The sequence below is a fragment of the Macaca thibetana genome, chromosome 3 (genome assembly GCF_024542745.1).
Source record: "Macaca thibetana thibetana isolate TM-01 chromosome 3, ASM2454274v1, whole genome shotgun sequence".
Classification (NCBI taxonomy): domain Eukaryota; kingdom Metazoa; phylum Chordata; class Mammalia; order Primates; family Cercopithecidae; genus Macaca; species Macaca thibetana.
Window position 1 is genome coordinate 110,357,452 of NC_065580.1, and position 13,558 is coordinate 110,371,009.

A 13,558-nucleotide genomic window follows, 5' to 3' on the forward strand; every position below is an offset into this window, starting at 1 on the left:
CTTACTTTACCAGATTTCAATGCTTAATATAAAGCAACTACTATTAAGATAGTGTGATATTAGCATAAAGACAGACATAGACTAGGGCCAGGTGCCGTGGCTCATGCCTATAATCCCTGCACTTTGGGAGGTCGAGGCCGATGGATTACTTGAGGTTAGGAGTTTGAGACTAGCCTGGCCAACATGGCAAAACCCTGTCTCTACTGAAAATACAAAAATTAGCTGGGCGTGGGGGCATGAGCCTGTAGTCCCAGCTCCTCGGGAGGCTGAGGCAGGAGAATTGCTTGAACCCAGGAGGCAGAGGTTGCAGTGAGCCTAGATATCATCACTGTAATCCATCCAGCCTGGGTGACTGAGTGAGACTCCATATAAAGAAAACAAAGAGGGTCGGGCACGGTGGCTCACGCTTGTAATCCCAGCACTTTGGCAGGCTGAGATGGGTGGATCACCTGAGGTCAGGAGTTCAAGACCAGCCTGGCCAACATGGCGAAACCCCGTCTCTATTAAAAATACAAAAATTAGCCAGGTGTTGTGGGCACCTGTAATCCCAGCTACTCGGGAGGCTGAGGTAGGAGAATTGATTGAACCCAGGAGGCAGAGGTTGCAGTGAGCCAAGGTAGCACCACTGTACTCCAGCCTGGTCGACAGAGCGAGACTCTGTCTCAAAAAAGGAAAAAGAAAAAGAAAATAGACATAGACCAATGGAACAGAATACAAATCCAGAAATAGACCTCACAATCATTTTCAGCTTCATGTGATTCAATGGAGATGAAATAATCTTTTCAATTCATTTTGGTGGAGCAACTGGGTTCCATGTGGGGAAAGAAAGGAAGCTTGGCTCATATATCACATCATATTCAAACATTAATTTGAGATAGATTCTAGACATACATACAAAAGGTAAATGTCAAAGCTTGTAGAAAAAAAATAGGAGATTGTTATGATCTGGAACAAAACACAAAACCACTAATAATACTTCATTAAACTTAGGAACAAGTCCATGTGTTCTTATAGTTATTCTAAGTGGTATCTTTAAATCAAGCTAGTCTTCATAATACTGCCACCATTATCTTGAAGTTTGTAGAATTACCTAAACTAACATTTTATTATTACGCTCTCAGCTTTTTATCAAAGGGCACTATAGGAAACATTCACATGAAATTATTACTGGGCTGAGCATGGTGTCTCATGCCTGTAATCCCAGCAGTTGGGGAGGCTGAGGTGGGAGAATCACTTAAACCCAGGAGTTTAAGACCAGCCCAGGCAGCACAGTCAGACCCCGTCTCTTAAAAGATTAAAAAATTAGCTGATGTAGTGGTGCATGATTGTAGTCCCAGCTACTCAGGAGGGAAGATTGCTTGAGCCCAGGAGGTCGAGGCTGTAGTGAGCTGTGATTGCACCACCATACTCCAGCCTTGGTGACAGTGAGACCCTGTCTCTAGAAAAATTAAAAAATAATTATCATTGCATTTGCTGTAGATGATTAACACTTTAGTGTTTACTGTGCACTAGGCACTATTCTAAGCTCTTATAAATATTACATCATTTGGTCCTCATGACTCCTATGAAGTAGATAGTATTCCTACCTACATTTTACAGATGAGGACACTGGTGAAAAGACATTAAATTACCCAAGGTTAGTAGCCAGGGACTGCCACATAGCAGGGATGGAATTTGAGCATACTCAGTCAGCTAGGGCTGCCATAATGAATGTCCACAGGCTACGTGGCTGAAACAACAGAAACTGACTTCTCACAGTTACGGAGGTAGAAGTCCCAGATAAAGGTCTGGCATGACTTGATTTCTGGTGCGTGCTCTCTTCCTGGTTTGCAGACAGCTGCCTTTTCATTTTGTCCTCACATGGCCTTTTCCTCAGAGTCCATGAGGAGAGAGAAGAGTGAGCTCTCTGGTGTCTCTTCCTATAAGGGCACTGATCCCAATGGATCAGGGCTTCACCTTCATGGCCTCATTTAACCTTAATTTTTTTTTTTAACCCCAAATACAGTCACACTGGGCTTCAACATGAATTTTGAGAGAATACATATAGTAAATCCATAACCATTCCATCACCCAAAAATTAACATCCTTCTTGCATGCTGATACAAACGACCAGATCTCATGAGAACTCACTACCATGAGAACAGTACCAAGGGAAATGGTGCTAGAGCATTCATGAGAAATCCACCACCATGATCCAGTCACCTCCCACCAGACCCCACCTCCAACACTGGGGATTACATTTCAATGTGAGACTTTGGGGCTGGGGACACATATCCACACTGTAACAAATGGAGAAATGAGAGTAGAGAAAATAACCAAAAACATTGGTGGGAACTACCACATGGTGAAAAACTCCAGGAAAATTCCAAGCTCAGGGCCAATAAATTCAGGAAGTCCTTTTTCATGCCGGTATAACAGATGCAGCAAAAGACAACTTACAGAGACTCCAATTAAAATGGTGGTGGTAGGGAGAATTCTATAGTGGAGAAAAAAGTTTGGTTGGTACCTGATTTTTAATAACGATTGTGAAAGCTATGAAGATAAATCTGTTGAATTTGTAGTTAAAATTTTTGTTATAATTGTAACTGTGTTAATTGTTAAAAGGACACAAATTGAATCACTCCTCTGCCTTTCTTCTATAACATTTCTGACCAGACTGGATGTGGTAACTCAGGCCTATAACCCCAGCACTTTGGGAGGCTGAGGTGAAAGGATCTCTTGAGGCCAAGGGTTGCAGGCTGCAGTGAGCTGTGGCTGCATCATTACACTCCAGCCTGGGCAAGAAAGCAAGACACTGTCTCGAAAAAGAAAACAAAAATCTAAGGCCTGGCATGGTGGCTCAGGCCTGTAATCCCAACACTTCTTCTTTTTCTTCGTTTTTTTTTTTTTTGAGACAGAGTCTCGCTCTGTCGTCCAGGCTGGAGGGCAGTCACGCGATCTCGGCTCACTACAAGCTCCGCCTCCCAGGTTCACGCCATTCTGCCTCAGCCTCTCAAGTAGCTGGGACTACAGGCGCCCGCCACCACGCCTGGCTAAAGTTTTGTATTTCGGTAGAGATGGAGTTTCACCACCAACACTTTTCTTTTTTTTTGGGGCACCTGGGCTGGAGTGCAGTGGCACAAACATGGCTCACTGTGGCCTCAACTTCCTGCACTCAGGTGATCCTTCTGCTTCAGCCTCCCTTGTAGATGGGACCCCAGGTGTGTGGCGCCATGCCTGGCTAATTTTTTTTTTACAGGGTCTCACTTTGTTGCCCAGGCTGATCAAACTCCTGAGCTCATGTGATCCTACCCCCTTGGCCTCCCAAAGCACTGGGATGACAGGCCTGAGCCCCCACGCCTGGGCAGTCCCAGCACTTTGGGAAGCCAAGGTGGGAGAATCACTTGAGCCAAGGAGTTTGAGACCAGCCCTGGCAAAACAGCAAGACCCCATCTCTACAAAAATAACATTTAAAAATTAGCCAGTCATGGTGAAGCATGCCTGTAGTCCCAGATACTCATGAGGCTGAGGTGGGAGGATTGCTTGAGCCCAGGAAGTTGAGGCTGCAGAGAACCATAGTCGTACTACTGCACTTCAGCCTGGGCAACAGAGTGAGACTCTGCCCCCTGCCTCAAATTTTTTTCTGATGAAGTAGTGTGATGGACAATAAGAGATTTTTCCATTCCATGCTTCATTTTTGTAACTTATTCATCGATCTGACCTTCTATTTAATGGTATAAGGCCTTGAAGCAATTTGAAACAACAGCCTTGTGTAGGAAGCAATGATTCATAATTCTATAGTTCTGAGAGAAGCCTGATAACGTTTATCTCTTTTTCTCCATCTTATCTCCTATTCTGTCTCCCACTTTATTGGGGGGAATAATCCCGCTTTTTAAAACACCAAATCAGGCTGGCTGTGGTGGCTCTCACCTGTAATCCCAGCACTTTGGGAGGCCAAGGTGGGCAGATCACCAGATGTCAGGAGTTTGAGACCAGCCTGGCCAACATGGTGAAACACTGTTTCTACTAAAAATATAAAAATTAGCCAGGCCTGGCAGTGCGCGCCTGTAGTCCGAGCTACTTGGGAGGTTGAAGCAGGAGAATCACTTGAATCTAGAAGGCAGAGATTGCAGTCAGCCAAGATTGCCCCACTGCATTCCAGCCTGGGCAATAGAGTGAGACTCTATCTCAAAAAAGAGCAAATTAACCTAAATATCAAGTTGAGAGATGCTAGGGATGATCCTCCTTAAAATTAACCACTAAAAATTTTTAAAAAGTATAAAGGCAAATTGAGAAATGAATAGATCCAGATATCGCATTATCCATCCTATAGCAGTTCCAAAAGGAGAAAACACAGATAATCTGGAGGAAGAAATACACAAATAAATACTAAAAGAAAAATTTCCAGAGTTAAAGGAGACATGAGTCTTCTAATTTAAGAGGCCTATGGAATACCAAGCAAGATACATGACAAAGGTTTCAAACTTGGAATAGATCAAAGTAAAATTTCAGAATTTTAGATTTCATTGGAACTTTAGATTTATTTATATTGAGAAAATAACAAAACAAGATTGTCTACAAAGGAACTCCTCACCAATTAACATTACATGCAAAAAAGATTCTGCAATGTCTAAGAGAAACTAATTTTGGCTGGGCACAGTGGCTCAAACCTGTAATCCCAGCACTTTGGGAGGCAGAGGTGGGTGGATCACTTGAAGTCAGGAGTTCAAGTTCAGCCTGGCCAACATGATGAAACCCTGTCTCTACTAAAAATACAAAAATTAGCCAGGTGTGGTGTGGGCACCTGTAATCCCTGCTACTCGGGAGGCTGAGGCAGGAGAATCACTTGAACCTGAGAGATGGTGGCTGCAGTGAGCTGAAATGGCGCCACTGCACTCCAGCCTGAGTGACAGAGTGAGACTCTGTCTCTAGTAATAATAATTTTGACTTTAGATTACCATACTAAGTGTGTTAAGGTATGGTTTCATTTGGAGAAATTATATAGATAGCTTTTCTCTAAGTGTTCCCTTGGCCTTCTTGCTTTGACTGAAGCCTGGCTCTTCCCTGAGGACACTGATCGCCCTGTAGCTTTCTCCAGTGATGACTGTTTTCTCTCCCTTGTACCACTGGGTTTGGAGTCTAGCTGGAGGTTCTTATTTCACAGATAGATAAATAAATAGAAGAGAGAAGTCAGTTGGCATGTGAGAGGTTTTCTCGCTCTAGGTAGATTCTTTGAGCGATCACTATGTCGACAGACACAGATGTTTCCTTTTCTTTGTATGATGAAGATCAGGGATCCAAACTTACTCAAAAGCTAAAGAGGCACCATTCACCCCCATTGGAATGGCAGGTTTTATAGCAATTGTTGCATACGGATTACACAAATTGAAGAGGAGGGGAAATACTAAAATGTTCCATCATCTGATCCACATGCGTGTGGGAGCCCAAGGCTTTGTTGTAGGAGCAATGGCTGGGTTGGTATGGGCTATCGGGAATTCTAGGCAAAAACTAAGCCTTAGAAGAAGAGATGCTGTCTTGATCTTGTTGGAGGAGCTTACTTTAGTTAGACATCTCATTATTGAAGTTACATATTAATGTTGAAAATAAACTATTTGAGTGGGTTAAGATGGTAACAGCATTTTGAATATTGGCTTCCTTTCTTGCAGGCTTGATTTGCCTGGTGATTGAATTACTAGTGACTAAGTTTACTAGTAGGTCATTAAAGGAAGTAGAGTTAACATAAAAGATACATGTCACCTAAATACACTTCAGAGTGTTGAAATGTCCACCTTGTTAAACTGTTAAGATGAAATTAGTTCTAAAGAAGATAGTAAGCCAACCCTGAAGTACTGCCAGTTTGCTGCAGAATCTCACGTTTTGAATATTATATAAGAGTGCTATTTGCCCAGTTAATTTAACTTTTTCCTGCCTGTCTTGTGGACTGGCTGGCTCTTTTAGAACTCTGTGCAAAAAGTGCATGGAATATAACTTGTAAAGCCCCCCACAACTGACAGTATCTGTGTGTGTGTGTTTAAACCCAACCTCAAAAGCTTACAATAGAGCTGTATAGTAGTTGTATTAAAGAATCACAGTTGTAAACACGAGAATAACTGATGGATTCTAGTTTAGTTCTTTTGTAATTGCATAATTATAGTTTTGCTGCTGTTACATTAGAATAATTTTTAAATGTTATCTTGAAATAGAAATACGTATTTTGGTTGGGCACTGTGGCTCATACCTGAAATCCTAGCACTTTGGGAGGCCAAGGCGGGCGGATTACCTGAGCTCAGGAGTTTGAGACTGCCCTGGGCAACATGGTGAAACCCTGTCTCTACCAAAAATACAAAAAATTAGTCCCAGCTACTCAGGAGGCTGAGGCATGAGAATTGCTTGAACCCGAAAAGTGGAGGTTGCAGTGAGCCTACATCGTGCCACTGCATTCCAGCCTGGTGACAGAATGAGACTCTGTCTCAAAAAAAAAAAAAAAAAAAAGGAAAGGAAGAGATGTGTATTTTAAGAGCTCATGCAAAAATAAATGAACACTATTAAAATGTGTATGTTGCTTATTTTCTCCATAAAAACTGTAAACACTAAACAAATTACCTATAATGGAATTAATGACTTATAAGCAAACTGGTTTGGCCAGAAAGTATACAGAATTTTTTTTGTTTGTTTTTTAGTTTCACTCTGTCTCCCAGGTTGGAGTGCAGTGGCACAATCTCGGCTCAATGCAACCTCCACCTCCCAGGTTCAAGTGATTCTCCTACCTCAGCCTCCACAGTAGCTGGGATCAGAGGTGCCTGGCACCATGCCCAGCTATTTTTTGTATTTTTTAGTAGAGATGGGGTTTCACCATTTTGGCCAGGCTGGTCTCAAATTCCTGACCTCAGGTGATCTGCCTGCCTTGGCCTCCCAAAGTGCTGGGATTATAGGCGTGAGTCACCGTGCCCTGCACACAAACTTTTATATACTATGGAATGCTATTATACTTGTGAAATTCTCTTGTCTAACCTGAATTTACATTCCATGGTGATAACATGGTATATGTACTGTTATGAAAGTGACCATGTCCATAAATAGAAACAAATCCCATAACTCCTGCTACATCACTTCTACCTTTTGCAACCATTTCCATTACACTAACTTCTGTCCTGCTGCTATGGAAAAGCTATCTGGACTCCTAAAAAATCCCTGCTTGCCAAACAAAGAACACACCAGCTCACCGCTCTCTCCTGCCTCATTTTTTCCCTCATATAAGGTTCATGAGGGCCATAGTTTTGTTTGTTTTGATTTTCTCTGCTTCTAGCATCAAGTACTGTGCCTGGCACACTATACAAGCTTAGTCTTTAATGAAAAAATACAAATTAAATCTGTATATGGGCTGAGTGTGGTGGTTCATGCCTGTAATTCCAGCACTTTGGGAGGCCAAGGCGGGCTTATCACTTGAGTTTGAGACCAGCCTGGCCAACGTGGTGAAATCCCAATGTGGTGAAATCCCATCTCAAAAACAGAAAAAAAACAGTCCGGGCACAGTGGCTCATGTTTGTAATCCCAGCACTTTGGGAGGCCAAGGTGAGAGGATCACCTGAGGTCAGGAGTTCAAGACCAGCCTGGCCAACATGGCGAAACACTGTCTCTACTAAAAATACAAAAAAAAAAAAAAAAAAAAAAAAAAAAAAAATAGCCGGCACGGCGGTGGGTGCCTGTAATCCCAGCTACTCGGGAGGCTGAGGCATGAAAATCACTTGAACCTGGGAGGTGGAGGTTGCAATGAGCTGAGTTCGCACCACTGCATTCCAGTCTGGGTGATACAGCAAGACTCTGTCCCCTCCCCAAAAAAGAAAAATAGTTCACTTTGCTGCCAAGATCGCGAGTTTTTGCTATTTCTTTCAATTAGGGGATGTTATACGTGTATGATGTCAACCAGTGACCACTGTATGTTTTCATTTCTCTCCTTTCCTAAGGGAAGTTTCTTTCTTTGTCTTTTCTTTTTTTCCAATTGTGGTTACCATGGTTTTGTTTTTTGTTTTTTCAGTTTGAGTTGGAGTCTCGTTCTGTTGCCCAGGCTGGAGTGCAGTGGCGCGATCTCAGCTCACTGAAACCTCTGCCTCCTGAGTTCAAGCAATTCTCCTGCCTTGGCCTTCCAAGTAGCTGGGACTACAGGAGCACACCACCACACCTGGCTAATTTTTGTATCTTTAGTAAAGACGGGGTTTCACCATGTTGGCCAAGCTGGTCTTGAACTCCTGACCTCGTGATCCTCCCGCCTCAGCCTCCCAAAGTTCTGGGATTACAGGCGTGAGCCACTGTGCCCGGCCACTATGTTTTATTTTTACCATTGCATGTTGACTGAGCTGGAGTCAGTTAAGTGTAATTTGGCAATCATTTGCCATGAGAAGTTGTATTATATCTAGACCTGAAAAGAAATACAAATCATCCATGCATTTTTGACCCTCAATGGGAATGAATAATGAGACTTTCAGCTATCTCCCTGAGGAGGTGTGTTTTATCATGTAGGTTAGACAGTTACATTAGCTCGGGTGTGACTATTTTTAAGAAAGTATACAGATGCTAAATGCAGTGTGGAATCCTGGATTGGATCTTGGAACAGAAAAGGATAATTATTGGAAAAAGCAATGAAAGCCAGATGAAGTCTGTAATTTGTTTAGTATTCTTAGTTTTAACACATGTTCTATGATTATGTAAGATGTTAGCACCAGGGAAACTTGTGTGAAGGCTATATGAGAACTCTGTACTATCTTTGCAACTTTTCTATAAATTTAACAGTCAACATATAATATAAAAACAAAACAAAACTACAAGGCTGGGCCTGGTGGCTCATGCCTGTAATCCCAGCACACTGGGAGGCCAAGGCAGGAGGATGGCTTAAAACCAGGAGTTCGAGACCAGTCTGAGCAACATAGTGAGATAGTGTCTCTACAAAAAATAATACAGCAAAAAAATTAGTCAGGCATGGTGGTGCACGCCTATAGACCCAGCTACTCAGGAGGCTGAGATGGAAGGATCACTTGAGCCCAGGAGGTCAAGGCTGCAGTGAGCCATGATGGTGCCACTGCACTCCAGGCTGGGTGAGAGCAAGACCCTGTTTTCAAAATAAGAAGAAAAAAAGAAAACCATACAAACGAAAACCAAATAGTGTATGTATAGCAAAAGGTTTGTGTATGGAAACTGGGCTGTCAGGACACACAGAATGTCTTTTCTGGCCAGGTGTGGTGGCTCATGCCTGTAATCACAGCACTGTGGGAGGCCGAGGCGGGCGGATCATGAAGTCAAGAGATTGAGACCGTCCTGGCCAACATGGTGAAACCCAATCTCTACTAAAAATGCAAAAATTAGCTGGGCAAGGCGGCGTGCGCCTGTAGTCCCAGCTACAAGGGGGGCTGAGGCAGGAGAATTGCTTTAACCCGGGAGGCAGAGGTTGCAGTGAGCCGAGATCATGCCATTGCACTCCAGCCTGGCGACAGAGCAAGACTCTGTCTCAACAAAAAAAAAAAAAAAAAAAAAAGAAAGAATGTCTTGTCTTACTCAGTATTGACTTTTTTTTTTCTCAACAACATTCTATTTTCTACTGGGAAACTGTGCATTCCCTTATTCTCAGTCTTTGTGATTTAGAGGGACACTAATTCCACCTCTGCTTCTATGGATAGCAACTGACCTAGACTTGACCTGCTGAGCAACATCACATCTTCCTGGTCACAGTTACAGATTCAGGGATGGACACGTGATTTAATCAGAGCAAATAAGGTGCAATTACAAGACTCTTGTGAAATTGTTAAGAAGCCTGCCAGGTTGAGGCTGCAGTGAGCTATGATTGCGCTACTGTACCCCAGCCTGAGCCACACAGTAAGACCCTGCTTGAAAAAAAAAAGCCAGAATCTCTCCCTTCCACTGGGGGGTTGATAAGAAGAGTTGTATTAATCTTATTGCCATCACAAGGTGAGAGGCTGCTGCAAAACGGGACCAAGACAGGAAAGAGTAGAACAAAAGAGCACAGCCAAGGACTGACAGCATTACTTACACTCCTTTACCCAGCCAGGCCCTGGACTTTTAAAATAAAGTATGTTTGTTCTATGAGGCCATTTAAGTCTGAATCTTACAACTTGACGGAATCCAGACTAAGACATAAATCGCTAACTATAGTGAGGGAATGCAAAACCGTGAATTAGTATGAAACCATCAAAAAAAAGTATTTGTTAGTGCATATAAAAATCTTTGGAGGCAGGGTGCAGTGGCTCACACCTGTAATCCTAGTACTTTGGGAGGCTGAGGCAGGCGAATTACTTCATGTCGGGAGTTTGAGACCAGCCTGGGCAACATGGGGAAACCCCCGTCTCTACTAAAAATACAAAAATTAGCTGGGTATGGTCGTGCACACTTGTAATCCCAACTATAAGGCGGGAGGATCGTTTGATCTGAGAGGCAGAGATTGCAGTGAGCCAAGATCCCACCACTGCACTCCAGCCTGGGCGACAGAGCAAGACTCCATCTCAAAAGAACAAACAACAACAACAACAACAACAACAAACTTTGGAAAGACTAATCAGTTAACTGGATTGGGATTACAAGAGATTTTCACATTCTGCTCTACACATTTCTGAATTATTTGAATTTTTTAATAGGAGCATATATTACTCCTGTTACCAGAAATAGCAAACATCAAGCTGAACTGCAGTTAAGGAAGTGTCTGTGATAAAGTGTCTGATTCTTAAACAAAAAAAATTGAAGCCCAAGTTCTTTTAATTAGCCTTGTTCAATTAGTTACTTAACTTTATGAACTCAAGTCATACACTGAGACCCTAAAGTTGTTTTTGTTTAGAATAAATGCCATACAGCTGAAAGTCACAAACACTTTGCTCATGGCAGTATACAGAAATTATCAGGGAAGGCATGAAAACAGCCGGGTGTGGTGGCTCACGCCTGTAATCCCAGCACTTTGGCAGACCAATGCGGGCGGATCACGTGAGGTCAGGAGTTCGAGACCAGAAGACCAACATAGCGAAACCCCATCTCTACTAAAACTACAAAAATAAGGCAGGTGTAGTGGCGGGTGCCTGTAATCCCAGCTACTCGGGAGGCTAAGATAATCGCTTGAACCTTGGAGGCGGAGGCTGCAGTGAGCCTAGATCGCGCCACTGCACTCCAGCCTGGGTGACAAGAGTGAGACTCTTTCTCAAAAATAAAAAATAAAAAAAAAGACATGAAAACATGACTCTTGATAGACAATTCCAGCAATATACAAACTGTTTTTACTTTGTTTCCCGAGAATCTTGAATTTGTTGTCCACCTCATTTTCTGGTTATGAATTTTAAATTACAGCATAGAACCAATGTCTGAGATGTAATCTGTTATTGGTTTAAATTCAGGATTCTTAATATAATATTATGACTCCACAGGAGTCTGCTCACATATTCCATGGGCTCATGTAGTGATCTTAATTATGTTTCAGAAAAAAAGCATCATGGTCACCCATTCCCAATAAACACAGTTGAATTACAAAACTAGTTTTAATATGTAGAATGCCAGTCAACAATTAGAATTCCTTTATATCTATACATTATGAGAATATTTAGGTAAGTTACTTAATAAATCCTGATCCCAACTTAAAAAGCAACTTTTGCTGAGGTAGATGGATCAATTGAGCTCAGGAGTTTGACACCAGCCTGGACAACATAGGGAAACCGTCTCTATGAAAAAAAAAAAAAAAAAAGCAAAAACCTAAAAACCACCACCAACTAAAACCTAGTCAGGCATGATGGTGCACGACTGTGGTCCCAGCTACTCTGGAAAGTGAGGTATGAGGATTTCTTGGACTGGGGAGGTCAAGGCTATAGTGAACTATGTGATTGTGCCACTGCACTTCAGCCTGGGTGACAGAGCAAGATCATCTCAAAAATATATATAGAATAACAACTTTGCCACTCTAGAAAGATCCCGGTTCAACAAGTTTATTAAAAAATAAAATGGCTGGGCACGGTGGCTCATGCCTGTAATCTCAGCACTTTGGGAGGCCAAGGCGGGTGGATCAGGAGATTGAGACCACCCTGGCCAACATGGTGAAACCTTGTCTCTACTAAAAATACAAAAAAAAAAAAAAAAAAATTAGCTGAGCGTGGTGGCTTGTGCCTGTAGTCCCAGGTACTCGGGGGGCTGAGGCAGGAGAGTCGCTTGAACCAGGGAGTCGGAGGTTGCAGTGAGCTGAGATCGTGTCACTGCACTCCAGCCTGGTGACAGAGTGAGACTCCATCTCAAAAAGGGAAAAAACCAAACAAAAAGCATTGGGATGAGCACAGTGGCTTACACCTGTAATCCCAGCACTCTGGGGGCTGAGATGGGAGACTTGCTTGAGGCCAGGAGTTTGAGACCAATAACAAGATCCTGTCTCTATAAACACAATTTTTAAAAAATCAGCCAGGTGTGGTGACATGCACCTGTAGTTCCAGCTACTGTGGAGTCTGAGGAAGGAGGACTGCTTGAGCCCAGGAGTTTGAGGCTGCAGTGAGCTATGATGACACACACCACTCAACCGCTGCCTGGGTGACAGAATGAGATTGTCTCTAAAAAAAATAAAATAGGCTGGGTGCCATGGCTCACGCCTGTAATCCCAGCACTTTGGGAGGTCGAGGCTGGTTGGGCAGAACACCTGAGGTTGGGAGTTTGACACCAGCCTGACCAACATGGAGAAACCCCATCTCTACTAAAAATACAAAAAAATGAGCTGTGTGTGGTGGCGCATGCCTGTAATCCCAGCTACTCGAGAGGCTGAGGCAGGAGAACCGCTTGAACCCCAGGAAGCAGAGTTGCAGTGAGCGGATATCATGCCATTGCACTCCAGACTGCACAATAAGAGTGAAACTCCGTCTCAAGGAAAAAAAAAAAAAAAAAGATAAAAACCAATGTGTGCACAATTCTGTTAATCATTTACAACAAACGTCATAAACTGGTGATCTGGGGTTGGGATTCAGCTGATATGTGGTTTTGACGTACATTGTTTAAACAGTAACAAAAAATTAGTTTAAAATTGGGAGATTTTGAGTAAAAAAGCCCAAATTTTGGGGTGTTTTGAAAAACTGAAAAATCTGGTGACATTACACTTCCACATTGGGTTTTAATTTTATTTTTGTGAGACAGAGTCTCACTCTGTCACCCAGGCGAGAGTACAGGGGCTTGATCATGGCTCACTGCAGCTTCGACCTACCAGGCTCAAACAATCTTCCTGCCTCAGCCTTCCGAGTAGCTGGGACCAACGCGTGCACCACTACACCTGGCTAATTTTTGTATTTTTTGTAGAAATGAAGTCTCACTTTGTTACCCAGGTTGGTCTTGGGCTCCTGAGCTCAAGTGATCTGCCTGCCTCGACTTCCCAAAGTGCTGGAATTAACAGGTGTGAGCCACCATGCTTGGTCTACAAGCTCTGACTTGTTAAGTGGAAGCTAAATAATGGGTGCATGTGGACATAAAGTGTGGAATAATAGACACTGGAGAGTAGGAAGGGTGGGAGGGTGCTGAGGAATAAGAAATTACTTAGTGGATATGATGTATGTTATTCAGGTGCTAAAAG

The 13,558-nt window shown here is 42.9% G+C and overlaps 1 pseudogene; it reads left to right on the plus strand.

The window, feature by feature from the left end:
• The first annotated feature begins 4,872 nt into the window (after positions 1 to 4,872).
• Positions 4,873 to 5,498, plus strand: LOC126950142 (HIG1 domain family member 1A, mitochondrial-like; annotated as a pseudogene).
• Positions 5,499 to 13,558: the final 8,060 nt, after the last annotated feature.